General features: G+C 39.5%; 1 long non-coding RNA gene across 16 annotated transcripts in view; it reads left to right on the top strand.

The window, feature by feature from the left end:
* LOC123636547 overlaps nt 1-26,322 on the top strand; it is a 78,054-nt gene that overhangs the window by 2,586 nt on the left and 49,146 nt on the right. For 9 of the 16 annotated variants that reach the window (XR_006734602.1, XR_006734594.1, XR_006734592.1 and 6 more), the window contains exons 1-2: nt 4,531-4,657; nt 17,249-17,418. This is a non-coding gene — a long non-coding RNA (uncharacterized LOC123636547). Of the gene's footprint in view, nt 1-4,530; nt 4,658-14,603; nt 14,743-15,098; nt 15,118-17,248; nt 17,419-26,322 lie in introns of those variants that run through there. The other 7 variants (XR_006734600.1, XR_006734596.1, XR_006734598.1 and 4 more) reach the window with 7 other exon arrangements.

The following is a 26,322-nucleotide window of genomic DNA, read 5'->3' as shown; positions in this document are numbered from 1 at the left end:
GGTTGTTTGTCATTTTGCTGTTGAGTCTTAAAAGTTACTTATATACTCTTGATAATGGACCCTTATCACATATAACACGCCTCTGTGGGTTGTCATCTTACTTTCTTGGTGGTGTGTTTGGATTCCCAAAAGTTTTTAATTTTGAGGAAATATTTTATCTACTTGATGTGTTGATGGTGTCAGATCTAAGAAGCCATTGTTAAACCCAAAGTTATGAAGGTTTATCTCCGTGTTTTCTTCTAGAGTTTATGTTTTTATCTCTTACATTTAGGGCTTTGGACCATTTTTAGTTAATTTTTTTGTGTGTGATGTGATGTAAGAGTATAGTTTCCTTCCTGTGCATGTGGATAGTTCTCTAACATCACTTGTTGAATTTAATGACCTCGGGCCTTGTTTACAATCAATTGACCGTAAAGGTATGGAATTATTTCTGGACTCTCAGTTCAGTTCCATTGATCTATATGTGTACCCTCATGCAGGTATCAACCTGTTTTGATTGCTGTTGCTTTGCAGTAAGGTTTAAGATTTAAAATTGAGAAGTGTGAGGCTCCAAGTGTGTCTTTCTGTTTCAAGAAGATTTCGGTTATTTGTGTTCCCTTAAAATTCCATCTGAATGTTAGGGTCAGTTTGCCCATTTCTGCCAAAAGGCCATTTTGGATTTTTGTAGGAATTGCATTGAATTTGAGATCACTTTGTGTAGTATGGCCATCTTCAAACACATTCAGTCTCTAGTCCATGAGCATGGACTGTCTTTACATTTATTTAGATATTCTTTAATTTTTTCAGTAGCATTTTGTAATTTTCCACATACAGGTTTGCACCTTGGTTAAGTTTTTTCCTAACTGGATTATTGTTGTTGATGTTATTCAAATGGAATTTATTTCTTAATTTTATTTCCCCATTGTCGATTACTAGTGTAAAGAAATAAAATAGATTTCTGTGCATTAATATGTTGTTCTGTGACTAAGCTGTATTTGTTTGCTAGCTCAAATAATTTTTTTAATTCCTTAGGATTTTGTATACTTAAGATCATGTGATTCGGAATCTGTGAATAGTTTTACTTTCCTTTCACATATGGATGCCTTTTATTTCCTGTTCTTATGTAAATGTTCTGGATAGAACTTTCAGTACAATGTTATTTTTTATTTCAAAACGCTAATTAAGGTGGTACAAGTCTTTTTGTTACATGGATGTCTTGTATGATGTTGAAGTCAAGGGTTTTGGTGTGTCCATCCCCAGAATAGTGTTCATTGTGGGCAAGTTTTTATCTTACAACAACTCTCCCTCTCTCCCCCCCCTATGGGTTTTTCATGTCCTTTATATCGCTTTGTGTCCATGTATATCCACCTAGGAGCTCCCACTTATTAGTGAAAACATATGGTTTTTGGTTTTTCATTCCTGAGATAGTTTACTTAGGATAATGGTTTCTAGTTCCCTCCACATTGCTGCAAATGACATTACTTCAGTCCTTTTTTTTTTTAGAGATAGGGTCTTGCTCTGTTTCCTGGGATACATGGCAATGGCATGATCATAGCTCACTGCAACCTCACACTCTGGGGCTGAAGTGATCCTCCTGTCTCAGCCTCCTGAGTAGCTGGGACTACGGGGACATGACACCATGCCTGCCTTATTTTTCTTTCTTTCTTTCTTTCTTTCTTTCTTTCTTTCTTTCTTTCTTTCTTTCTTTCTTTCTTTCTTTCTTTCTTTCTTTCTTTCTTTTTTTTTTTTTTAGAGACTGGGTCTCACTCTTGCTCTGGCTGGTGTTTCCCTCCTTTTTATGGCTGAATAGTACTTCATGATTTATATACATACACACACACATATATACACACACATTTTTGTCCCCTCATGAATTGAAGGGCACTTACGTTGATTCCACATCTTTGCAATTGTGAATTGTTCTGCTATAAACATTCGAGTGCAGGATAAAATGACTTCATTTCCCTTGAGTAGATACCCAGGAGTGGGATTGCTAGATCGAATGGTAGGTCTACATTTGTTTCTTTGAGGACTCTCCATTCTGTTTTCCATAGAGTTTCTACTAATTTCAGTCCCACCAATGTATCAGCGTTCCTTTCTCTCTGCATCTGTGGCAGCATCTATTGTTTTTTGACTTTTCTTTTTTTTTTGAGACAGAGTCTCGCTTTGTTGCCCGGGCTAGAGTGAGTGCCGTGGTGTCAGCCTAGCTCACAGCAACCTCAAACTCCTGGGCTGAAGCGATCCTACTGCCTCAGCCTCCCGAGTAGCTGGGACTACAGGCATGCGCCACCATGCCAGGCTAATTTTTTCTATATATATATATTTTAGTTGGTCAGATAATTTCTTTCTATTTTTAGTAGAGACGGGGTCTCGCTCTTGCTCAGGCTGGTCTCGAACTCCTGAGCTCAAGCATCCACCCGCCTCGGCCTCCCAGAGTGCTAGGATTACAGGCGTGAGCCACTGTGCCCGGCCCTGTTTTTTGACTTTTTAATAATGGCTATTCTGATTGGGGTAACGTGGTACGTTATTGTAATTTTAATTTGCATTTCTCTGGTGATTAGTGATGTTGAGCAGTTTTTCATATGTTTCTTGGCCATTTGTCTATCTTCTTTCCAAGAATGTCTGTTTCAGTCTTTTGCCCATTCTCAGATGAGGGTGTTCATTTTGTTCTTGCTGATTTGTTTGAGTTCTTTGTAGATTCTGGATATCAGTCTTTTGTCAGATGTATAGTTTATGAGTATTTCTCCCATCGTGTAGGTTGTCTATTCAGGGTGTTGGTTATTTCCTTTGCTGTGTACAAATTTTCTAATTTAATTAAGTCCCATTTATTTATTTTTGTTTTTGCTATTTGTCTTTGGGGTCTTGGTCATAAATTCTTTGACTTGGCTGAAGTCTCAAAAGTTTTTCCTACTTTTTTTCTAGAATTTTTATGGTTTCATGCTTTTCATTTAAGTCTTTAATCCATCTTGAATTGATTTTTGTATATAGTGAGAGAGGGATCCTGTTTCCTTCTTCTGCGTATGGATATCCAATTTTCCCAGCACTATTTATTAAATAGGACTTCCTTTCCTCAGTGTATGTTTTCTGCTTTGTCAAAAATCAGTTGGTGCCAGGTAGATGGTTTTATGTCTGGGTTCTCTATTTTGTTCCCTTGGATTAGTCTCAGTTTTTTACACCAGTACCATGGTGTTTGGGTTCCTGTAGCCTTGTAGTATAATTTGATGTCACGTAATGTCATACCTCCAGATTTGTTGTTCAGTATAATGTGGTATGCAGAGGTGAAAGTGAGCATCTTTGCTTTGTCCCTGATCTTAGCCATAAAAGCTTTCAGTCCCCACTATTGAGATAATGTTCACTGTGTGTTTTCCATAAGTGCTTTTTATCATGCTAATAATATTGCATTCTATACCTAGCTTGTTTGGTTTTTAGATAAAAAAATGGCATTGTATTTTGTTTAAAGCTCCTTCTGTAAGAATTGATATGATGATGTGATACTTTTCCTTCATTATGCTAATATGGTGTAGTACATAGGAGATAATAGAAAAAAACTTTGTGATACAATATCTGAATAACAAAAAATGAAGTCTATTTAAAAAATCCAGGGCCGGGCGTGGTGGCTCACGCCTGTAATCCTAGCACTCTGAGAGGCTGAGGCTGGTGGATCCCTCGAGGTCAGGAGTTCGAGACCAGCCTGAGCAAGAGCCAGACCCCGTCTATACTAAAAATAGAAAGAAATTATCTGGCCAACTAAAAATATATATAGAAAAAATTAGCCGGGCATGGTGGCGCATGCCTGTAGTGCCAGCTACTCGGGAGGCTGAGGCAGGAGGATGCTGAAGCCCAGGAGTGTGAGGTTGCTGTGAGCTAGGCTGACGCCGCAGCACTCACTCTAGCCGGGGCAACAAAGCAACACTCTGTATAAAAAAAAAAAAAAAAAAAAAAGCCAGCTGGATGTGCTGGGCCTGAAGCCAGTGAATGACAAAACGATTCTGACTGTTACATTGAAAAACACAGTGGTCGGAGGGTTTCAGGACCTCGAGGTCTCACCTGCCACTGACAGACACCTCGTCCCCCGCCAGCCCGGCCCCCCGCTTCCTCGTCAGGGCGCGGCCGCGCCCCACAGCGCGCGCAGACACCGCCCCTGCGCGGCCGGGCAGGCGCCACCCGCAGCCGCCTGCAGGCCGGGCGGGGAAGACGCTCCCGCGCGCTCCCGCCCAGGCTCGGTCGCCATCTTCTGCGCGCCCTCCCGCCCAGGCTCGGTCGCCATCTTCCGCGCGCGCTTTCCCGCGCAGGCTCCACCCCCTGCTGCCGGCGGGCGGCTCGCCTCGGAAGCGGCTGCGCGGCGTGGGGGTGGGGGTGCCGCCACCACCGCCCATCCCGGGGCGGGGCCTGGCTGGGGCGGGGCCGGAGCGGGGCTGGGGCGGGGCCTGTCTGGGTTGGGGCGGGCCCGGCATGGCCGCCGCGGCGGTTGCGTCACGGAGCCCCGCCCTCCCGCCGCTCTCGGATCTCCGGACGCCTGCTCCTGCGCCTGCGCACGAGTCTGGGCGGGGCGGACGGAGCCGGGAAGCGGAAGCGGCGAGCGCGCCGGGAGCGCAGCTGCGGGCCTGGGGGCGGCAGGAGCCGCGGAGCCGTCCCGGCAGCGGGGCTGCCGGAGCGGGCGGCCGAGACAATGGCGACGGTGAGTGCAGCGCCGGCCCCGCGCCTCCCCCTCTCGGGCCCTTGCGCGGCGGCCTGAAGCCCCGAACCCCGGTCCCCGAGGGCTCCGCGGTGAGCGCGGCCCGGCCCTGCCAGCCTCGCGCCGGGGGCTGCGGGCTGCGCCTGCGGCTCCGCTTCCAGGTTTGGGCGAGGTCTCTCCCCCGAGGACTGCCCTTTGGGTTTCGTCCCTTCTCTCTGAGGAACCGACGCGAGCGCAGCTCGGAATTCAGGCAGGCGGGCACTGAGGCGGCCGAGCGCCCGCGCGGGGACATGGAAATGCGGGCCCCTCCCCCACTTGGCGGGTCTGGCGGTCGTGAGGGTGGCGCGAGGGGCGGGCGGGGACGCCCGGGGTCTCCGGGTGCGGGTTGGCGGGGCGGGGACCCGGGCTCCGGAGCCCCGACTGTCGCCCGAGGCGCCCGGCGCGTCCCGCCCGCGGGTCCCGCCGCGGAGCTCGCCGGGCTCGGAGCGAAAGTCCCGCCACCTCGTCGGAGGAGCGCGGGCGACTCCCGCAGGTGGGTCACCGGCTGTGGCTGCGGGTTGTGACTTTGGTCCCGGGCGTGGTGGGTAGTGGCTCGCCCTGCCGCTTTAACAGCTGAAAAAGCGCCCCAATCCACTGACTTAAATATGTGCAATAAACAGTGTTGAGATTCCTTATTACCTCGCAATTATTTTAAATGATAAGGCTTCGTAGAGAAATTTGGTGGTGCCGTGCAGCTTACAAAATTTAAACGTTAAAGGGTTTGGAATACAGTAGATGCTCATTAAAATATTTGTTGAACGAATGAATCTGGAAACATCAGACAAAGCGGGTCTCACATCTAGTAAAATGTAGGCACATACCCTTTTGCCTAAGATTAAGGAAAAAACATTGGCAAAAAACATGTAGTTTTGTTTATATGCCTGTTCTTGATTTTTACCCAATATATGCATACTTTGGAAAATCAGTTGTTACTCTCAGTGCTACTAACATAGAAAATAAGTTTGAAATGTGAATTTTTTATTTTGAGAAAAGTTGGTATACATTATCTATTTCTTAAAAACAGGCTTTATTTCTCATTTTGTTTAAAAATAATGGAGAACATAAAGAGGCGCTGGGATTGTATTTTGAGACCCAGCTTTATTTTTCATTGTGAATAAAGTTGTTTATGTGTTTTTGAGGGACTGGTATGGTCTTCAGTTTCTTTTCCAACAAGGGAGAACTGTAAATTGAAGGAGAAAAAAAAAAACTAATGTTGCACTAATACAATTAAACATTACCATTTACTCAGCAGATATTCATTAAACATCTATTATGTGCTGAGATCTGTGTTGAGCGGTGTTTCTGGGGACGAACAAAACTCACAATAATCCTTTTTTAAAACGAGCATAAAGTTCTTATAATCGATGTTGCATGTGGAGGCTGTCTTAAACGCCTAGTGCCTGCTTTAAGTTGGGAAAGATGGCAGGTGAACTGCAGGAACTGTAAATTCCTAACAGTCTATTTAAAAGTTAATAAGTAGCTCAAAAGGGCTAAGATTATTGGGTTACACTTTCATATTGTCTATTTAGTAAAATCTATCTACATTTTAAAAAGAAGGGAGGAAGAGATTTAACAAACTGGTGTTTTTATTATCTCTCTCACAAGAAGATTTTAGTACAGTGTATTTATTAAAAGGTCATGTATTTCTGTTTCTGTGTTCTGTAAATAATCTTTGCAACAACAATATTTTCTATGTTTAAAAATCACTGATGATAAACATTGGATTCCTTTTCCATAAGAAACGTTTTTAAGTAAAGCACCATTTCAGGAATTTTATTTTGTCCTTTTCTTTACTATTTACAAACAAATACAGTATTAACTTGATAGTGCTGAAATTTGAAGGATTATTAGTAACAATTTGTGGTTCCATATATGGACTTTACCTGTAGTTTTACAACTGATAAAACTGCTTATTAAAAAGAGGATGAAATTTTTAGTATTGCATTTATTCTAAGGTTGCATTGCCTATTTTTCTTATTTATATATGTGTAAAAACAATATTTGGCCTCTTCAGAAGTCTGAGTTAGTGCACTCCAAAGCCAATCTTGATCTTTACAAAATAATGTAGATTACTATTTTTTTTTGCAGTTAGCTTTTGAATTTTGATGGACCCTTTTGACTTGTCAATGCTTCTAATGGTTTGTACATTGTTGAAAATAATGTATACGTTCAAATAGAACTTTTCGATTTTAGACTTACTGGCTATTAGCTTTTTATGATTGTTGTTCCTAGGAATAATAAGGAAAGGAATCCCTCAAATTTTAGTGGTAGAGAGTTGTGAGAGTTTTTCTTTAAATGTGTATTTCTTGGAGGAAGAAATGTGTATTTCTTGACAGTTTACCGCTATCAGTCTGGTGTTGATAAGAATCTAATAGTGATGATACAGAGCAGTGGAAGCAGGCTGTGGTGTGTTAAATAAAAAGTGCCTGGCATGTTTTTTTGGATAAGCGCGTCATCAGAATTCTTGACAATTAACAGCATTGAGATATATTAAAATAATTTTTCCAAGAAATCAGGATTCATAATGAATATTTTTTGTACTTTAGAAAACACTGTAAATGTTTTTAAAGTATTATTCCTGTGTTGGAGTAGTTCATAATGTTTTGAGGCTGAGTAAATTCCAGGATTATCCTATTTTGTAATTGTTGGAATATTTGAAATGTTGGTGTTTTCTTCATCGAGGTAGATGTGTCTGCTGGGGGCGGGGGTGGTTCATTTTTTTGTAAGACCCTTCAGAGTGATCTAGAAGGAATTTCTTTTCTCTCAGATGTAATTAATCTAGTGATTAACAATGATGCTAATGTGGCATTTGCAGCTGTGCCCATGTTTGCCTGTGTAGATTGTGAGAGTTTATCAATTAGCATTTGTAGAAAACATTTTTGAATTTTAAAATTTTTATTTAAATGCTATATAACAAATTTCTCATGTTAATTGTCTAGTATAGGTTGCATTATGTTTTTAATTCCCAGTTGTCTTTTTAAAAAACATGAAAATGTTTAGGTTTCTCATCTGTTTTAGGATGAATCTGGGATTTTTTAAGGTTTTGTAAGATTTTTCACTCACAATGAAACATGCTTATTGGTTTTGATTTATTGTAGTGTTGTTTTTTTTTGTTTTTCTTTTTTTTAAATTTTAGAGACAGGGTCTCACTCTGTCACCCACGCTGGAGTGCAGTGGCATGACTATCACTCACTGCAACCTCAGACACCTGGGGTCAAGCGATGCTCCTACCTCAGCCTCCCTAGTAGCTGGGACTACAAGCTTGCACTGCCGTGCCCAGCTAATTTTCAAATTTTTTGTAGAGACAAGGTGTTGCTATGTTGCGGAGGCTGGTCTGGAACTCCTAGCCTCTGGGTCCCAGACTGCTGGGATTACAGGTACTAGCCACCCCACCTGGCCTGTTTTAGTGTTTTTTTATCTCAGTTTTTATGAAACAAATATTTTAACATTTTATTGAATGTTAAATGTTAGTAATGTTTTAGGTCTGCGTCAGAATGGGGCATTGTAGGTTCTCTGTGTATTCTTGAGAGGAACTGAGTAAAACATGTGCTTATCCTTAAAGCTTGCTTGCTAGTTAGGTGATAGCATTTTTTCTGATTTTTTTTCATACTTCCTGGAAAAACTTGGAATTTAGCATATTAAATATTGACTTGCTGCCTCCGTTCAAAGCTTAAGTATGCTTGAATCTTTCTGTAATACTACCAGATTATGAATGGAGTAGAATTTAGTTGAGACTGCTCTGTGACTGCATCCAAATGGGGTTTCTGGATTGAAATGCCAGAAAGACTTGGTAATAAATTGTCTCTATTGTCTTTATCTTGACACTGTAAAATACCTGTAAATGTATTCCAGTCAAAATTACAGTAACACATGCTCACTCCTTTTCCTAGAATGCATTAGATAAGCCCGAATTAAATAGAGGTGACTTTGAAAATGACTAAATGGTGAGCCCTGATATTTCTATTTTGTCGCCTGCCTGCTTAGAAACTCACGCTAAGATTTCTTATGACATCTTCCATGATCAAATTTTGTACTTGTACTCAAACATAAAATGACTTTTGTTTTATTTGACTTAATAATTTGCTTTCACTTTTTGCTTAGTAAAGCAAAAATGAATTTTTACTACATCTAGCATTGTGTATATTTTATGCCTTACATGTAGTGGAAATTTATGGGTATCTGTGGAACTAGTATGTTCAGTGAATGGGACTTGGTAAGGTTAAGCAGAAAACAGTTTTCACTGTGCCTTCAGACCCGCCATAGATTCAGTCTCTACCTCTGGATGAGCTCTTAGTAAGATCAGGTAGCTTTTCCAGTAACTTCCAGGTAATAAAAACTCTTGTGGTTACTTGTCATTCATAATCTTATTTTAGTCATTAGAAGGGTACAGTTTAGTTTAATCAGTGTTGAGACTCTCACACAATTCTTAACTTTCCTTTTGGTTCCCACTGTTTCAGACCTAGAAGCCTGCTTTGGAGGAAGATTCCTACTTGATCTCTCTTTTTACTTTGCCAGATTCTCTTCAATATGACATCCTCACCTGCTCAGGGTCCAGCTCAGTGGGAAAAGGGATTGAGGGGAAAGGTATGGTTTATTTTAGCTCATCTGAGTGTGATCTGGCATTTTTGCCTTCTGAGCTGGTGTGTAGTCCTACCACTAAGTTTATTTCAGCTGTAGTCACAGTTTTTTTTTTTTAAAGCGACATAATTTTGCTCTGTTGCCCAGGCTGGAGTGTAATGGTGTGATCATAACTCCTGGGATTGTTGTAGCTAGCTACTAATTTACCATGCAAAACAATAAATGTACTTATATTCCTCTCCTTTTTTAAGGGGGGACTAAATAGGCAGTACAGTACCAAGAGGACAGGTATACCAATACATTTTTGTACACTGAAAATCCCTCCCTAAAACTATGAGACTTCTATTGGAGGTTTTTACATTGGCAATCTCCTGCCATTGCCTCTTTTTTTTTTTTTTTTTTGAGACAGAGTCTCGCTTTGTTGCCCGGGCTAGAATGAGTGCCATGGCATCAGCCTAGCTCACAGCAACCTCAAAGTCCTGGGCTTAAGCGATCCTATACCGCCTCAGACTCCCCAGTAGCTGGGACTACAGGCATGTGCCACCATGCACAGCTAATTTTTTTCTATATATATATTTTAGATGGCCAGATAATTTCTTTCTATTTTTAGTAGAGACGGGGTCTCGCTCTTGCTCAGGCTGGTCTCGAACTCCTGACCTTGAGCAATCCACCTGCCTCGGCCTCCCAGAGTGCTAGGATTACAGGCGTGAGCCACCGCACCCGGCCCATTGCCTCTTGAGTAGCTGGGACTACAGGCGTGTACCACCGTGCCCAGCTGAGCAGAATTTTTTTTTTTTTTTTTTTTTTTTTTAGAGATGAGGTCTTGCTGTGTTGCCCAGGCTGGTCTTGAATTCCTGGGCTCAGGAGATCTTCCTGCCTCTGACAACCTCTCAGACAATCTCACCTTTGCTCATTATATTCTATCCAAGTTAGTCTGTTCAATTTCTCAAACATGCCATGCTTGGTCTTGCCTTAGGACTTTTACACTAGTCAATTCCTTTGTCTGAATGGTCTTTCCCAGATCTTGAGCCTGGCCCCTTAACTTTAAGGTCTCAGCTTAAATATCACCTAACTCACCACTCAGTTTAAAATAGCTTCCCCATTACTGTTTTAATTTCTTCATGGCATTTCTCAGTCCTTGAAATTATGTATTTTTATATATATTTCTTATGAGAGCAGGGACCTCCTTTGTCTTGTTCCCTGATATCCGCAATGCCCAGAACGCTACCTGGCACCAAACAGGTGTGCAGTAAAGTGTTGAATGGATGAAACCAGGTACCAGTCTCATCTGTTCTGTTATGAATGACTTTAGTGTACTAGTATTTTAAACTGTCAACAGCACATTTCTTCTGACCTGGGGAAGACAGAAACTGGATCAGACAAAAGCCTGGTTTTAGAAAAGGGTGAGACAGTCTGGGACCTGCTCTGGTCCTCAGCGTGTCCCGTGGAGCCAGTGGTGCTGACGTCGGTGGGTGCCTGTGCCTCTTGCTCCGAGTCCTGCCCGGTGCCTCGTCTGCAGCTTGGACTGGCCATGGGGGGACAGTTACAGCACAGGAATGGGCAAAAGCTGAAGATCAGGGCTCTTTCTTTCAAAAGAGGTGGTGATTCAGTATTTATCAGGAGACCACTTGGTGGGCCCATGTGAAATTGCTGGTTTTTGCTTGAATATTGGCAATTTCTTATGTTTTAACCTAGTAGAGTTACTTGGTTTGGTTTAAAGATAATTTCTTCGTAGGAGTTAGTGAAATTACCTCAGTGCTTTACCTTCTTTCTTTTTCAAAATTATGTTCCCTTCACATCTGATGATTACTTAAGATTCATTTAATGCATAAAATTAGCTATTTATATGTTTGTATGTTAATTATTTAACTGTATATCTAACAGTTTAGCTTATTCCAAAGCAGGCACAAAAGATCTTCAGATTCCTCTGAGTGTTCTTGGTTTTGCTACTGAGCAGTAAATAAGCCTTTTGAAAGGTGTTCCTTTTCTAGTCAAGAAAGCAGATCCGATTCAGTTAGTGATACAGCATTATCTACCCTTTTTTTTCCCCCAGAATGATTTACATAAATGCGTCTGAATTCAGTTCTTTGGTTTTTTTTTTTTTTCTGGCTTTTTTCTTCTTGTGCCCATTATTACTCTTGAAGTGCTTGCTTACATTTTCTGATCACTTACTTCTGCTACTCCGTGATTTCTTCTGTAAATAAATGTCACTAAATCAATGAAATGATTTTGTCTTGTTTCTCGAGTTTTTTCCTGTTATCTTTCCTGTGGTTGCCTGGACATTCCAGCCCATTTCCAACCCTCCCCCCAGCTCTCCAGTAAAGAGACATGAAATTACAGACATCATTTTCTTATCTGAGGAAGTTTATTGTTTAAAAATTGAACTTTGTTGGCTCAGGGGAATTTATTGGTATTTCTTGAGCAACATTTGCTTTATGTTAATTCTGAATAAGTGGATTTGAACTGGTGGCATTGAATTATTATAAAATATGACACCTACGTTTCCTATCCTTTATCTCAAATTGTTCTGTCTCTTATGTACATATGAAAAAAAGTGTTTAATATAGAGCATCAGAAAGTACATATAAGGTAAAGAAGAAACCTTTACTCCTACCACCGCAAGATAACCAATCACTGGTAATATTTTGCTGAGTGTCCTTCTAGATAAATCAGTGAATATATGCTTTTTCACAAAAGTAAGATCTTATTATACATACTATTCTATAACATTTTGCCTTAGCAAATGTTATGATCATATAAGCATTGCTTTTTATTCAGTTTGAAAGGGTCTTATTGGAAAGTGAAAATTTTGTTTGACAAGGGTAAAGCTGTCAGTAAAGTTGTGATTAAAAACAATGGTGTTTATGGAGAGCAGGATGTGGCAGAGTCAACTGGAGACAAGAATTACTTAAGCAGTAATTGTTTTCTTAAGAGCTCTCTCACCATTGTTTTATACTAGCCTGATTGTCTTATACTAGCTAACACAAACCGTCCCTGACTCTATGTAAAGTAGAATTATTTTAAATAGCCATATGGTGAAATATGGGCCTGTAAATATGTTCATATTTTTTAGATTGCTCAAGTCCTACTGATGTCTTAATATTAAAAACTTCTAGAAGAAAAATGTGTTTTTTTGACAGCCTTCATCTATGTGTAGTATGACAGTTTTATTAGATATTGCTACCCTTTTTATGTGTCAGAGTGGTCAGAGTGAGGGAGTTCTTAGAAAAAGAAAATTTAGCATGTAAGAATTCTTATGTTAATGTTTGATTTGACTTTTGTTTTATGACTTAAAATTCTTGTGGAAGAATTGCTGATATGTATTGGTGTATTGCATTCTTGGAAATTACCAGTCCCAATCTTGTCAAGTAATTGTTTAGGTCTTAAGGTGGCAATTTTTTTTTTTTTTTTGAGACAAGAGTCTCACTCTGTTGCCTGGGCTAGAGTGCCATGGCGTCAACCTTGCTCACAGCAACCTCAGGCTCCTGGGCTCAGGCAATCCTCCTGCCTCAGCCTCCCAAGTAGCTGGGACTACAGGCATGTACCACCATGCCCGGCTAATTTTTCTGTATATATGTTTTAGCTGTCTGTATAATTTCTTTCTATGTTTAGTAGAGACGGGGTCTCGCTCTTGCTCAGGCTGGTCTTGAACTCCTGAGCTCAAACGATCCGCCTGCCTCAGCCTCCCAGAGTGCTAGGATTACAGGTGTGAGCCACCGTGCCCAGCCAGCAATTTTTTTTTGAGACAGTTCTTACTCAGTTGCTGGGGCTAGAGTGCTGGTGGAGTAGTCATATCTCTCTGCAACCTCCTACTTCTCGGCTCAAGTGATCCTCCTGCCGCAGCCTCCCGAGTAGTTGGGGCTACAGGCATGCGCCACCATGCCTGGCTAATTTTTTCTGTTTGTGGTAGAGATGGGGTCTCACTCTTGCTCAAGCTGGTCTTGAACTCCTGAGCTGAAGGGATCCTCCTCCTTCGGCCTCCCAGAGTGCTAGGATTACAGGCGCCAGCCACTGCACTGGGCCTAAAGTAGCAATTTTTAAAGCCAATCAAATATCCTTTAAGGGTTTTATAATTTAAATGTTTTTTCCTTTGCCACAGGAAAGGTCCCTGTTACCTAGGGTAGAGTAGGCTGTTGATGTTTTGCCTTGTTTTTAGCTATGTCATTTTCTGTGTTGTATTACTGCTTGCTCGCAAGGTCTTGTAGTGTTTTTCTGTTCAGTAGCCATTTCTCTTACCCTGCAATGCTACATCCTGGACAGTGCATGTGTTGCGGAAAGCACTTCTCACATGGTAAAGAAAAACAAAAAGCAGTGTAGTCAATGTGGACTTTTTTACTGAGAAATGATGTATTTCTTGTTTAGAGACTGGCAGTGTAGTCACTAAAAAATGTTTTTCATGCACATTATGTTTGTGAATGGGTACGCAGGTGTCTCTGTTTGTTGGAAGGTAAAGTGAATCTTGAGATAAATTTGAGAAAACTGTTTATAATTATTCCATACGTTTTGCTGTTTTAAAAAAAATGTTATTTTTTAAAAAGTTTCATTTCACAGTGAGTTTTTAGCCTCCTCTTTTTACATTTATTATTTTGTTTTTGTAAACTGTTCTAAAGAAGCTTAGAAACTAGTCACACAGTAAGTGGCAGAACTCCCATTTGAAGTCCTTTCTGATTTTTCAGAGTCAGTAAGCTTGGGAAGCGCTGTACAGTGGCAGAAAGAATATGGACTTTGGAGTTAGACACACCTCAGTTTGATCCCTAACTCTGGCACATATTTGCTGCATGGCAAGTTCTTACCCTTGGTGATTTTTATTTTCCTTTTCATTTAAGTGAGGATAATAGGCTTATTAAGATTAAATGAAGTAATACACATAAAGCACTTGGCTTGTAGAAGATGCTGATAAATGTTTCATTTCCTTTCTGCTACACCTTATGGTTTTGAAATATCTTGGGAGCCACTTGGACGTTTCACTTGAAAGTGAATTGCAGTCAGGAAACTGGAAATAGACGTAACCCAGGTGGACTCATATTGTAGTGACCCTCTTAATTTCCCTGTCTGAGAAGCAGAGTGCTTCTTATAACTGTTCAAAATATTTGACTTCAAGGCAGGTTTTATTGTTAAAAGCTGAAATGGAACCCATTGGGATGAGTTAATTATTGCTGACCAAAATGGCAAGAAAGTAACTATTTCTGCATTTCCTGAGAAATTGAAGCATTTGTGCTGTATGCATAAGGATGGCAAAGTTTAAAGGCTAAGAACTGATCCTTTGAAAAGAAATATATGATGAAAATAGGAGGGAAAAGTGTTTAACCAATAATAAAATTTTTTTTATCAGATTTAGGAGATGGTGCTGATTCAGACATGCGCACAGTGACACAGGTGCTAAATGCAGTGCTGGAGGGAGTACAAATCTGTGGAACCTGTTGCAGAAGCACTTTGGCAATGTCACAGAGCAGAACTTAGTACTTCCGAGAGTACGTCCTAAGTAACCGATTTTTCTGTTTTGCGGGAGTGAGGGGAGAAATTATTTTGTTTACTGTAGCAGCCTTATTGAGATTATTCATATAACATAAACACCTTTTTAAAATACATAAGTCAGTGTTATACAGCCCTTGCCACTATCTAATTGTACAGTATTTTCATCAGCCTCCCCCCCCCAAAAAAAAAAGGAATTAGTAGTCATTCCCCGTTCTTCCCTCTCCTCAGCCCCTGGCAACCACTAACATATTTCGTCTTTCTAGATTTGTCTCTTTGGACATGTGATATAAATGGAATTATATGCTGTGTGGCCAACTGGCTTTTTTTCATTTCACATAATGTTTCAAGTGTGATCTGGATAGTGTATATCAGTACATCATTCTCTTTTATGGCTAAGTATTATTCCATTGTAGGATATACAACATTTGACTTATCTATTCACTAATGAATAGATAGTGAACCCAAACAACTATGATGAACAATGCTGCTATGAAAATTCACGTACCGGTTTTTTTGTGTGGATATGTTTTAATTTATCTTGGATATATACCTAGGAGTGGAATTGCTCGATCATATGGTAATTCTATGTTTAACATTTTGAGGAGCTGCTAGACTGTTTTCCAGAGTAGCTGTACAATTTTACATTTCTGTCAGCAGAGTAGGTAACATGTGGCCTTTTGTAACTGTCTTCTTTCACTTAGTATGTTCAAGGTTTATCCATGTTGTATCAGTACTTTTTCTTTATAGCTTTATAATAAACCTTGAATTCACATAGTATAAGGTTTCTAATGGTATTCTTTTTCAAAGTTATTTTCATTATTCTATCTTTTTTTGCATTTCTATGTGATTTTAGAATCAACGTGTCAGTTTCTACAAAAAAGTCTGCTGGTATTTTAACTAGAATTGCGCTGACTCTATTGCTTAAATTGGGGAGAATTGACATGTTAACACCATTGACTGCACTGATCTATGAATATAGTGTCTCTGTTTGTCTTTGCACATCATTTGATAATTGATTAATAATTCATATTTTTCATATTATAAATGAACTTTTTTTACAGTGTCAGTTTCTGATCTTTGAACAATTGTTTTATAGAAATAGAGTTCGTTTTTGAGTGTTGATCATGTGTCCTGCAATGTTCCTAAAATCACTTTAGTTCTGCTAACAGTAGTCTTTTGGTTTTCCCGATTTCATTATAAGATTTAGCATAGCCTCTTAGTTCCTTGTCAGCTTAGAGTTGAAGAATTGCGTAAGCTTATGAATTGTAATATCAATACCTTGCAAGGAGTGGTGTGCAGCATCCCCGATATTTGTCTTCATTTTTCTTTAAATATTAATATTCCTCATAATATGGAACCTTGACATTTCAAGGTACTATTATTTAAGTAGTTGAATTTGTAGGCTTTCAGCAAAGTATTTGATTCTGAGGGAGGAATTGCTGTTTGTTTTCATGGCTGGAATTCTAACCATCTGTTCAAATTATGTATTTTGGAGGGCGAATCAATTGCCTTGCTGATGATTTTGGGGGACAAGGAGAGTATATGGTAAGGACTTTCATGTATGTGGCTTGAGCAGAACTGTGTGGATCATGGTATGATTTACTGAGATGAGGAAGAATGAGGAAGCAGTGGATTTAAGATTATCAATTCAGCTTGGACAGGTTAGATTTTAGGCCTGTTTGCCTACTGTGTTAAATGCTTATAGGTTTATTTGGGTGCTTGTAAATGAAGAAATATATTTTAGGTTAAAAACAGGCCTGAGGTCCCATAGCTAGTCATTTACAGAATTAGAACTCAGGTCTTGGGTGCTCTGACTAAGCCCATGTTGTTATTCCCTTATGCTATATTATATCCTCAAGGCAGAAAAACATGCCTGGCTTTGGCAATAATAAAATGTTCCCTGGGAGCTACTAGAAATATGTAGCAGAGTTTGGAAGCTCAGATGCCTGTGGAGTCCAGGCAGGTAACTGTGAGCCAGGTTGTAACATCAAAGAGTGGCGTTGTCTTTGGAGAACTGCAAAGTCCATGCCCCACCTAGAGGGCGAACTGTTAATCAGCTCCAACAGATTATTACCATGTGGGAACATGGGTCCAGTATTGCCAGATTTTCTGATTTTTCCAGAGAGCTAGAAGTGTTGATTTTTCAGGTGAAGTCTTCTGATTTATAAATGTAGGTAGCTATCCTTTAACACACTGTGTAGACCAACCTTGCGTGGGTCCAACAAAAATATCTGTCTGCTGAATTCTGCTTACTGGCAATGTTGGGTAGGGTTGTACCTGGTATACTGTGGAAGCAACAACAGATTTATATGATGGGGAAAGGGTGGTAACCACATATAATAAGCATGTTACAAGTGTTGAAGTGTAGGTTGCTTAGTTTAAATGTGGTGCTTAGTCTGATGTTTGAGTTCAGTTTTCCTATGGATCAGTTAATTGTAGATGGGGGAGGGGGAATTGCTCCCTGCAGCTTTTTGCCTCCTAATTGCATGCTTTCATTTGCAGATAGGGCCAGTTTGGAATGTGTGGATTTTTGAGTGAAACCTCTTCCCCAGATAGAAGAAACCTTCAAGGAACAACTATTGGCAGTGAGTCTGCAGAGTCATCTGGATGCATAATATGGAATGTTCTAAGCCCAGACGCAGCTGAATGGGTGGCTCCACTGATGAGGAGTGGTAAGTCTGATTGTCCCCACTGGTAATTAAATAACCTCAATCCTTTCCATAAAAATAGGATGACTTCTGCATTCTTAGCATTTACTGATGAACAGTAAGTTAATTTTTGTATCACTGGGAAAGACAACAGTGCAGTTTAAGAGAATTCTTTATCCCTCACAGTGTATTTAATGTATGATTTCAGAATTTGGCTTTCTTCTTCCAGTTAGGCACATCTCTTCCTTTGCTTATGTATTTTTCTTTTTTATTTCTTCTTCATTGCAAGGCCGGGAATATTCTTGAAATACTCAGCCAACACTGAAGTGATGGTCATGATGGTTACCGGTATCCATGGTAATCTTAGTTGTAGTGGATCTCATTCCCTCTGGAGTGACTGTTCTAGTAATGGATACGAGAGACAGTTTTGGCTGATGGGAGATAAAAGAGAAATCTGCAAGAGGCTTCTGGGGAAGGTTTTCTTGCATTTGAGAAAAGGAAGAAAAAAGATGGTCCCTCTTCTCTCCAGGGTTGGTTTTATCTGGATGTGACATCTGGGACTGCTGTAGCCATTTTTCTAGTAGCTCGAAGGCGATGCCTCCATGAAGGAGGGCAGCACCCACAGAATTGCAGAAAAGTAGAACTGGAGCCCCGTTTACTATGCCTAGAGCCACCCTACCTGAATTGCTTTATTAAGTAGCTTTGCCTTGAGATTTTCTGTTACTTGCTATAGAAATCATCCACATTCGTTTGATTTCTTCCTTTTCTGATTACCCAAAGCCCTATCTTTTAGTGTCTCAGGCATTTCTACTTGATTATGTTTTATGCTGTTCAGGAATGTTTGAAGTCAAAGGTTATGTGTATATCCCTATCGTGTCTGACCCTAATGCGCTCTTCTTAGTGAATTCCTAAGTACATATTTGTTGAACTGAATTATTTGAATGGTGGAGTATTTGAAAAACCAGTCCACGGAACTGAATAGAGATTTTCTTCTAATTCACGTCCTTTTCTTTAACCACACTACTTCCCTCTAGGATTATTAGTGAAGTTTGACTTTTTATTTAAGATGACTAGTGTGTAATGTATGTTCAGGTGATTAGTTCTACTCTAAAACATATTGCTTGAATTTGGCTTTTGTTTTTGTGCAACTTTACCATCAGAACCAGAATACTCCTATATGTTTGAGTATTGGCTTTCAGTCTAATAAATGCAATTTTGCTTTCTTCTCCATTATAAAATCTGAGATTAAATTTTGTGTTTTCTGTGCTAATTGTAAGAACGAGGGACGTGAACATTGGGAAACATAGTTCAGGAATGATTTGTATTTGGCTTTGGAATGCACATTCACAATAAGATTTCTTAAAGTGTGCATCCCCCACTGTGTTCCTAGGACCCTGTGTTTTGGGCAGGGCAAGAGAAGAGATTTGGTGGTGAGTATGGTAAGAGGGGTCTTGAGCCATAGGATGGATTATCTAGTTGCTTATATTTTAAGGCTGTATGAAACAAACCACTTTTTTTTTCTTTCTTTTTTGCCAAAGTCAAGATATTCCTATACTCTTGTATCTTTTAAGTTGTTATTATAATCTCAAAAAAGCATGGGGTAAGCACCTCTTTTTCTTCTTGAAAATCTATGGTATTCCTTTCAGTTATGTTAACAAGAACAATCATAAACTTGTGTTTTTGATTTTACCAGGTAATCTAGTGGTATATTTTGAATCCTTCAAAAAGTGATTCACACTAAGGGAAAATTTTAATTTTTTTCCTTGATAGGTTGTGATGAAAATCTGGGAGAGTAACTTTTTAAGAAGATAGGGGAAGTTATATGATGTGTTTTACCCATCAGTTTAAATGCAGTAATATCATTGTTTAGTAATATAAGAAATTTAAATCACTAAGGTCAACTTTAGTGTGCTTTGTTTCATATAAGTTTTGATGGGTTTATAGGAATGGATCATGTGTCTTACCTAAGCCCATCACGGCAGGCATGTGACTTAAGCCTGATCAGTCAGAATGAGTCTTAGGACATTTGCTAGGAATGCTGGGATGAAGGCACTTTTTTTTCTGAATTTCAACCTGAAAATGTAGTCATTGAACTCCTGGCAGTTATCTTCTGACCATGAGAGGAAAGCTAGTTGAATAAGAAGTCAACGCTGAAGGAACAGAGTGGAGAAAAACCATGTCCTGGTCACCTCAGTTGAGCTGCTAGATCAAGCCTTCCGTGAAGGTGCTATGCCTTTACACTTTCAGTTACAGGAGTCAATAAACACCTCGTTTAATCCAATTTGCTTTGGATTTTTCTCTTACATGTATGTGAAAATGTCCTGATACACCCTTCTCATCACTCATTCCATACCTTTATAATAAGAGCTCAAGGAGCTCACTAAATCTTGGATTGTGAATTAGGCAAGTAAGCCTCTAATACAGTTATGCAGGGTAGCAGATAGTGCAATCTACTCACTGATTTTTTTTTTTCCAGTACCAAATACAAGGACTAAGGTGGTGAACAAACATATAGTCCATGCCATTGCAAATGGAGTTTGTTGTTAACTCGAGGAGACTGACGTTATGTGGATGGTCTTACTATGAATATGTTCTTGTCAGCGGAGTCGGGGTTCTAGGAGAAAAGGAGCGTCTGCTCATCTGCAGCGACTGGCCTTCGGCAGGGACTCCTGCCGGACCCTGGGCTCCTCCAGAGCTGGACAGTAAACAATATGGGCAGCCTGGCATCTGGCTGACTTAAAAAAATAAATACAATAAGTCATTAGTAATTATTTTTTCATAAGAGTTTATAAAGGTGCAGGACCACAATCACTTATTCAAAATCTTGGGGCCCACACGTGTTTTTAAATTTCAGAACTTTTTGTATTTTAGAAAGGTTAATTTGGTAGACTCCCCTCATTATCAAGGAAGAATTGGTTCTGGGACCACAGATGCTCAAGTTCCTTATATAAAATGGCATTGTAATTACATATAACTTGCACACGTCCTCCCATATACTTTAAATCATTACTTCTAACACCCATTATGATGCCTGAATATCACTTTATTCATGTGACAAATTCAAGTTTTGCTTTTTGGAACTTTGTGGAATTTTTTTCCCCAAGATGTTTTCTATCCATGCTTGTTTGAATCCCTGGATGCAGGGGCCCATGGATCCTGAGGGTGGACTGTACATGCTGTCTATTTAATGTGACTTCTCTGCTAGGGTTTGGATGTGATTCGTCCCTGCCAAAAAAATTAGTGAGGCAGTGTTGGGAGGTGGGGCCTGGTGGCAGGTGTTTGGGCCAGGGAGGTGGATCCCTCCTGAGGAGACTGATGCCCTCCCCAGGGAGCATGTCCCCTCCCTTGTGGGACTGGATCAGTTCCCCGAGAGTGGGTGCTGTACAGTGAGGGTCCTTCTCCTGTTTGGGCCCTCACATATGCCCGCTTGCCTTCCGTGTCTCCACCACATGCTAGTGCAGCTGGGCTGAGCTGATGCTGGTGCCGTGCTCTTGGTCTCTGTAGCCACCAGAATTATGGGCCAAATAAACTTCTTTTATTTATAAATTACCCAGCCTCAAGTATTCTGTTATAAGAACACAAACAGGTAGGACAATCTGTTTTTTTAAGGAATGGACAGGTGGCTTTTTTTTTAATACTAATAATACAGATAATAATATCTTAACATTAGTTGAACTACTAAATAAGTGCCAGGCTCTGTGTAAAGTACTTTTCTGTATAAACTTACCTGTTTAATAAATTGTATTCATTTATATACTTGAGAAAATTTAGAGAGGCTAAGTGACTTTATCAGGGTTTATTCAGCTAGGAGATAGGAGAATTGAGATTGTAACCTATAGCTTTTCGCTCTGAGGTCTGTGCCCTTAACCGCTATTCAGACTGTTGATTGTGCTGTGCTGCTCGGGGCTAGTGCAGGTGTCATGTCTTGCCCCCTAGGTTACTATTCTTTTCAGCAGGGACTTTCTTGAGTACATGGTGAGAGAGGAAAGGAAGGGGGTGAAGAAGGGACTGTCTTAAAATGTTACTGTACAGGGAAAAAGAAAGAAAATTTTTAAAATACACTTTTAACCCATCACATATCACAGCTACATGATGGGTTAAAAGAATTGAAACATATCTCTGATACCACGTTTTCTAAAATAAAATTCTATCAGTGTTGTCTATCAGAAACATGGGAAGGGTAATCGCAGCCCAGTGTCCACTCCCAGGTTCAGTCTGTGCACATCCACGAGTATTTTCTGAAACTTGATTCCTGGGATTGGGATTCTAGGGGTAAGGATAACGGCACATCATTTAGTCTTTTGAACTTTAATTATGAAGTTCTGGTCTGTAATCCTAGGAGTATTCACTGAACTCGTGAAATCTTTAGAATTATAATATTTTTTAAGTCTGCCCATTTGAGCAGGAAATATTTGTTATTTTCTTCATTTTTATTTCTTTAATTGGTATTGAGATTTAACATTTTTTATGTATTTTTTTTTTACCTGTTTTCATTTTTCCTTCAGGATTTTAAAAGACTTTAAGTGGTCTTCACAAATCTATTATTCTTTTGGAAGAGAGATGTAGAAAATTAAAAGGAAGGGACTCTGGAGCCAGATTGTTTATTGCATTGGCTAGAACTTCTAGAACATTGTGATTATAATGAGCATCTTGTCTTGTTCATTAATTAATGCTTCTAATGTTCCATTAAATGCTTAGATTTTTGGAATGTTTATAATATTTTGACATACAGCATTTTTTTCTTTTCTTTTTTAAGATGCGCCTATGTCCTAGGAACCATTAAGCATTATGTCTGTCTTTGAGTGTGCTTTATAACTGTGAAAGAGATCAGTTTGCTGGTTAAGACTTTTTAAAGTCAGAAGTATATGTTGAATATTGTCAATTCAATTTTGACATCTGTATAGGCCAGATTTTAAAATGATCTTAAAGAGTGTTTAGTTGTCACTGTGTTGCAGTTGCTACAAACTAAAAATAAAGTTACTTTTATTTAGTTAAACTGCACTGTAGCTAATCTCTGGTAGTCTATAAATCTTTTACTTCTATGGTAGTTTCAAGAATATAGTGCTTATTTTATTTTTGTGCTTTTAAAAATATTTATTATAGTTTTATAATATGTTGACTTATGTTTAATTTATATATGTCTTATTAAAATATCTATGTGGGCCTAATATGTAGGAGCTCAGCGAATATTTGTGGAATAAGTTAATTTTTGTAATTATCTGATTAGTGAGTTATCTTGATAGCTTATTTTTTCACTGGTGATAGGAAAAGAATGTAGCAATTTTAGAGATGGAAAAAAACCCAGAAAATATTTATGCAGTATTAACAGTTTTAGTTTCCTGGTTTCACAGTCACATGGCTGACTTCCGATCCTGATCTCCCATTCTGACTTGATAGCATCTTGCTGTGAGTACCAGTCTACTAGAAGCAATCTGTTGGGTTTAGGTATTTAGCCCCCCACCCCCCACAGAGACAAAAGGAATAATCTGTTCACAAAATGTGAGAGAATGTACACATTGTAGAAATTGAAATTTTTTAAAACTCAAATACAATGGGATATTTTTTCAAACATCAGCCTTAATGGCTCCGAGTTTCTCTCTTTCTAAATGTTAATATCTATAAAGAAGGTGTTTGGGAAACTTTCAGGGAACAGAATAATTGGTATTAGCTCTTCAGTTTTTGGAATTTGATCCAATGTGAAAATCTTCATCTATAGCTAGAAAAAAGTGTGTGTGTGTGTGTGTGTGTGTGTGTGTGTATACACATGTATATATATATATATATATATTTTTTTTTTTTTTTTTTGAGACAGAGTCTGGCTCTGTTGCCCAGGCTAGAGTGCTGTGGCATCAGCCTAGCTCCCAGCAACCTCAAACTCCTGGCTTAAGTGATCCTTCTGCCTCAGCCTCCCAAGTAGCTGGGACTATAGGCATGTGCCACCATGCCCGGCTAATTTTTTTCTATATAGATTTTTAGCTGTCCAAATCATTTCTTTCTATTTTTAGTGGACACGGGGTCTCGCTCTTGCTCAGGCTGGTCTCGAACTGCTGACCTCGAGTGATCCTCCTGCCTCGGCCTCCCAGAGTGCTAGGACTACAAGCGTGAGCCACCGTGCCTGGCCTATGTGTATATATATATATTTTTTAAGAGACAAGGTCTTGCTTTGTCATACAGGCTGGAGTATAGTGGTACAATCATAATGCACTGTAACTTTGAACTCCTGGGTTCAAGCTATCCTCCAACCTCAGCCTTCCAAGTAGCTAGGACTACAGGCATGGACCGCCATGCCCAACAAATTTTTACATTTTTTTGTGGACATGAGGTCTCACTATTTAGCCCAGGCTGGTCTCGAAGCAGTCCTCCTGCCTTGGCTTCCCAAAGTGCTGGGATTACAGGCATGAGCCACTGTGTCTGGCCTATAGATAGAAAATGTTTTAAAGTCTGATATTAGTTTAAAGTTTAGGGAATGGAAACTGGTATTAAATTTTCAGTTTTTTAGTTAATGGTCCAGGTTAGAAGTATCTGGAAATAATTGCCATCTAAGGGGATATGCTTATGTAAATAGAGTTGGTGACCTTAATTAGCTGGCCATTGTTAGGGTGAGTGCTTTTCCATACACTAAAGCTCTGCCTGTCACTTCAACAAGCCTTTTTGGGGCAAGGCATGGTAGCTCACACCTGTAATCTTAGCACTTTGGGAGGTGGAGGTGGGAAGATAGCTTGAGCCCAGGAGTTTGAGAATAGCCTGGACAACATAGCAAGACCCTGTTTCTTAAAAAAAAAAAAAAAAGCTGGGATCATGGTGCATGCCTATAGTCCCAGCTGAGCTAAGAGGATTGCTTGAACCCAGGAGTTTGAGACTGCAGTGAGCTATGATTGTGCCACTGCAGTCCAGCCTGGGCAACAGAGCAAGACCCTATCTCTTAAGAAAAGCTTTTTTGAGCCCATTCATTTCAGCTGGGACTGACTTAGTCACATAGGTTTTAATTTTATGCAACTTAGTATATTTACCTGAAATGCTGATCTGTTAAGTGAACTAGGAATGGAAGGTGGGAGAATGATCTTTTCAAGTCACAGTGTTAATTTTTCCTCCCCACACCCAGGGTCTCATGTCATTCTGGTTCTCTTAAACCTGTAATAAACCACTGATTTTTAAGTTCCTGTATAGAATGGAATTCTGAACCACTTACTTCAGCTGCACTTGTCCTCTACCCTAGGGACATAGACAGTGGTTTGGAGTGCAGTTTCTACTGCTGGGAAGAACTTCTATTGATCTCCCTAACAAGGATGACCTTGCACTGATCCATAGCACAGTCAGGCTGCAGCCCCGCTGCTAGACGCGGCCTGCACTGTGTGCAGCGGCTTCCCTCGCCCTTGTCAGGCACCACTGTTCTGCCGTTGGATGTGCAGGGCTCTTTCTCAGATGCAGGTCACCTGTAGCAGAATCATCTAAAACCTAAAAGATGATATAGAGAGTCACTATCATGATTCAATATGTGAAAAATGTTATTCTTTTTTAATCAATAATATAGCATGATCCCAATAAAAATACCAGCAGGATTTTTAAGGATTAGACCAGCTGAATCTAAAATTTTGTAACGAAAAAATAAGCAAGATTATCCAGAAAAATTCTTAAAAAGAAGGAACTTTTAAAAAGGAGTTAGTTCTCCCAGACATTAAAAGTATATTATAAAGTTACAGTAGTCAGAACATCATGATTCAGGTATATGATTAGATAGATTAGTGGTACAGAATAAAAGTAGTCCCAAATTCATAAGGAAATTTATAATATATTGAAGGCACATTTCAGTGTAAAAAGGAGATAAGGAATTTTTTTTTTTTTTTGGCAGTATATATAGCTCGGTAGTCATCAGGGAAAAAATCAGATCCTTCAGAGAAGGAATACAGATTTTTTTCCTTTTACATATTTGAAATTAGGGAAGCCTTTTAAGAAAACATTTTTTGAAAGACAGAAAATACAGGTACTCTGATGCATTGTTAGAGGAAGTATAGGTTGGTACATTCTCTTAGGAGATTTGGGAAATATCTGCCAAAATTTAAAAATGGCTACCAAAGTTTAAATGTACGTGTCCTTTGATTAATCATTTTCGATTCTTGGTATTTATCCTGCAGATAAATCTTTAGGTTTGGGTTTACTTCATCATATTTCCACATGTGTGAATATACAGGTTATTCTTTGCAGCATTTTTTATAATAGTAAAATATTAGAAACAACTTGCCTTTCCATCTGTCAGAGACTAGTTACACTGATATAAAAATGCAGCCTTTGAAAATTGAGGGGAGGTAGTTTTTAAAAAGTTATTGCTATTGCCTGATTTTCAAGATGTAGTATGAAGTGAAAAAGTAGGGTGCCAATGATATATGATACTTTGTAAAAATATTTTTACATATACTGAATACCTGTGAAAGGCTACAGAAGAAGCTAATATTAGTGGCTGTGTTAGAGGAGAACTGGGTGGCTGGGGTAAGGTGGGAAGGAGATTTAGTTTTCATAATTAATATCTTGAGTTTTGTGTCATGGTGATATAAGACCTATCTGGGGAAGAAATAGTGATAGTTGGTAAAAGCAAAAAAAAAATTCCACCAAATTTTCATCTTTATCAACTTATCAGAATCTCCAAGGGTGATATCACCCCCAATCTCCATTGGAAAAATTTTTTCCATAGTACTGGTAAAAACCACATAACATTGGTGTAGTTGAAGAATAAATTTTTAAAAACTCCACATAACATGAAATTTATCATGGTAATCATTTCTAAGTGTATGGTTTAGTAGTGATAAGCATATTTACGTTGCTGTGAAGCAGATCTCCAAAACTTTTTCATCTTGTAAAACTAAAACTCTATACCCATTAAACAGTAACTTTCCTTTTCCCCCTGCCACCATCCCTGGTACCCACCTACTTTAT

The sequence above is a fragment of the Lemur catta genome, chromosome 4, assembly GCF_020740605.2.
Source record: "Lemur catta isolate mLemCat1 chromosome 4, mLemCat1.pri, whole genome shotgun sequence".
Classification (NCBI taxonomy): Eukaryota; Metazoa; Chordata; class Mammalia; order Primates; family Lemuridae; genus Lemur; species Lemur catta.
The sequence above is the reverse complement of the archived record's forward strand: the minus strand, read 5'-3'. Positions and strand labels throughout refer to the sequence as shown.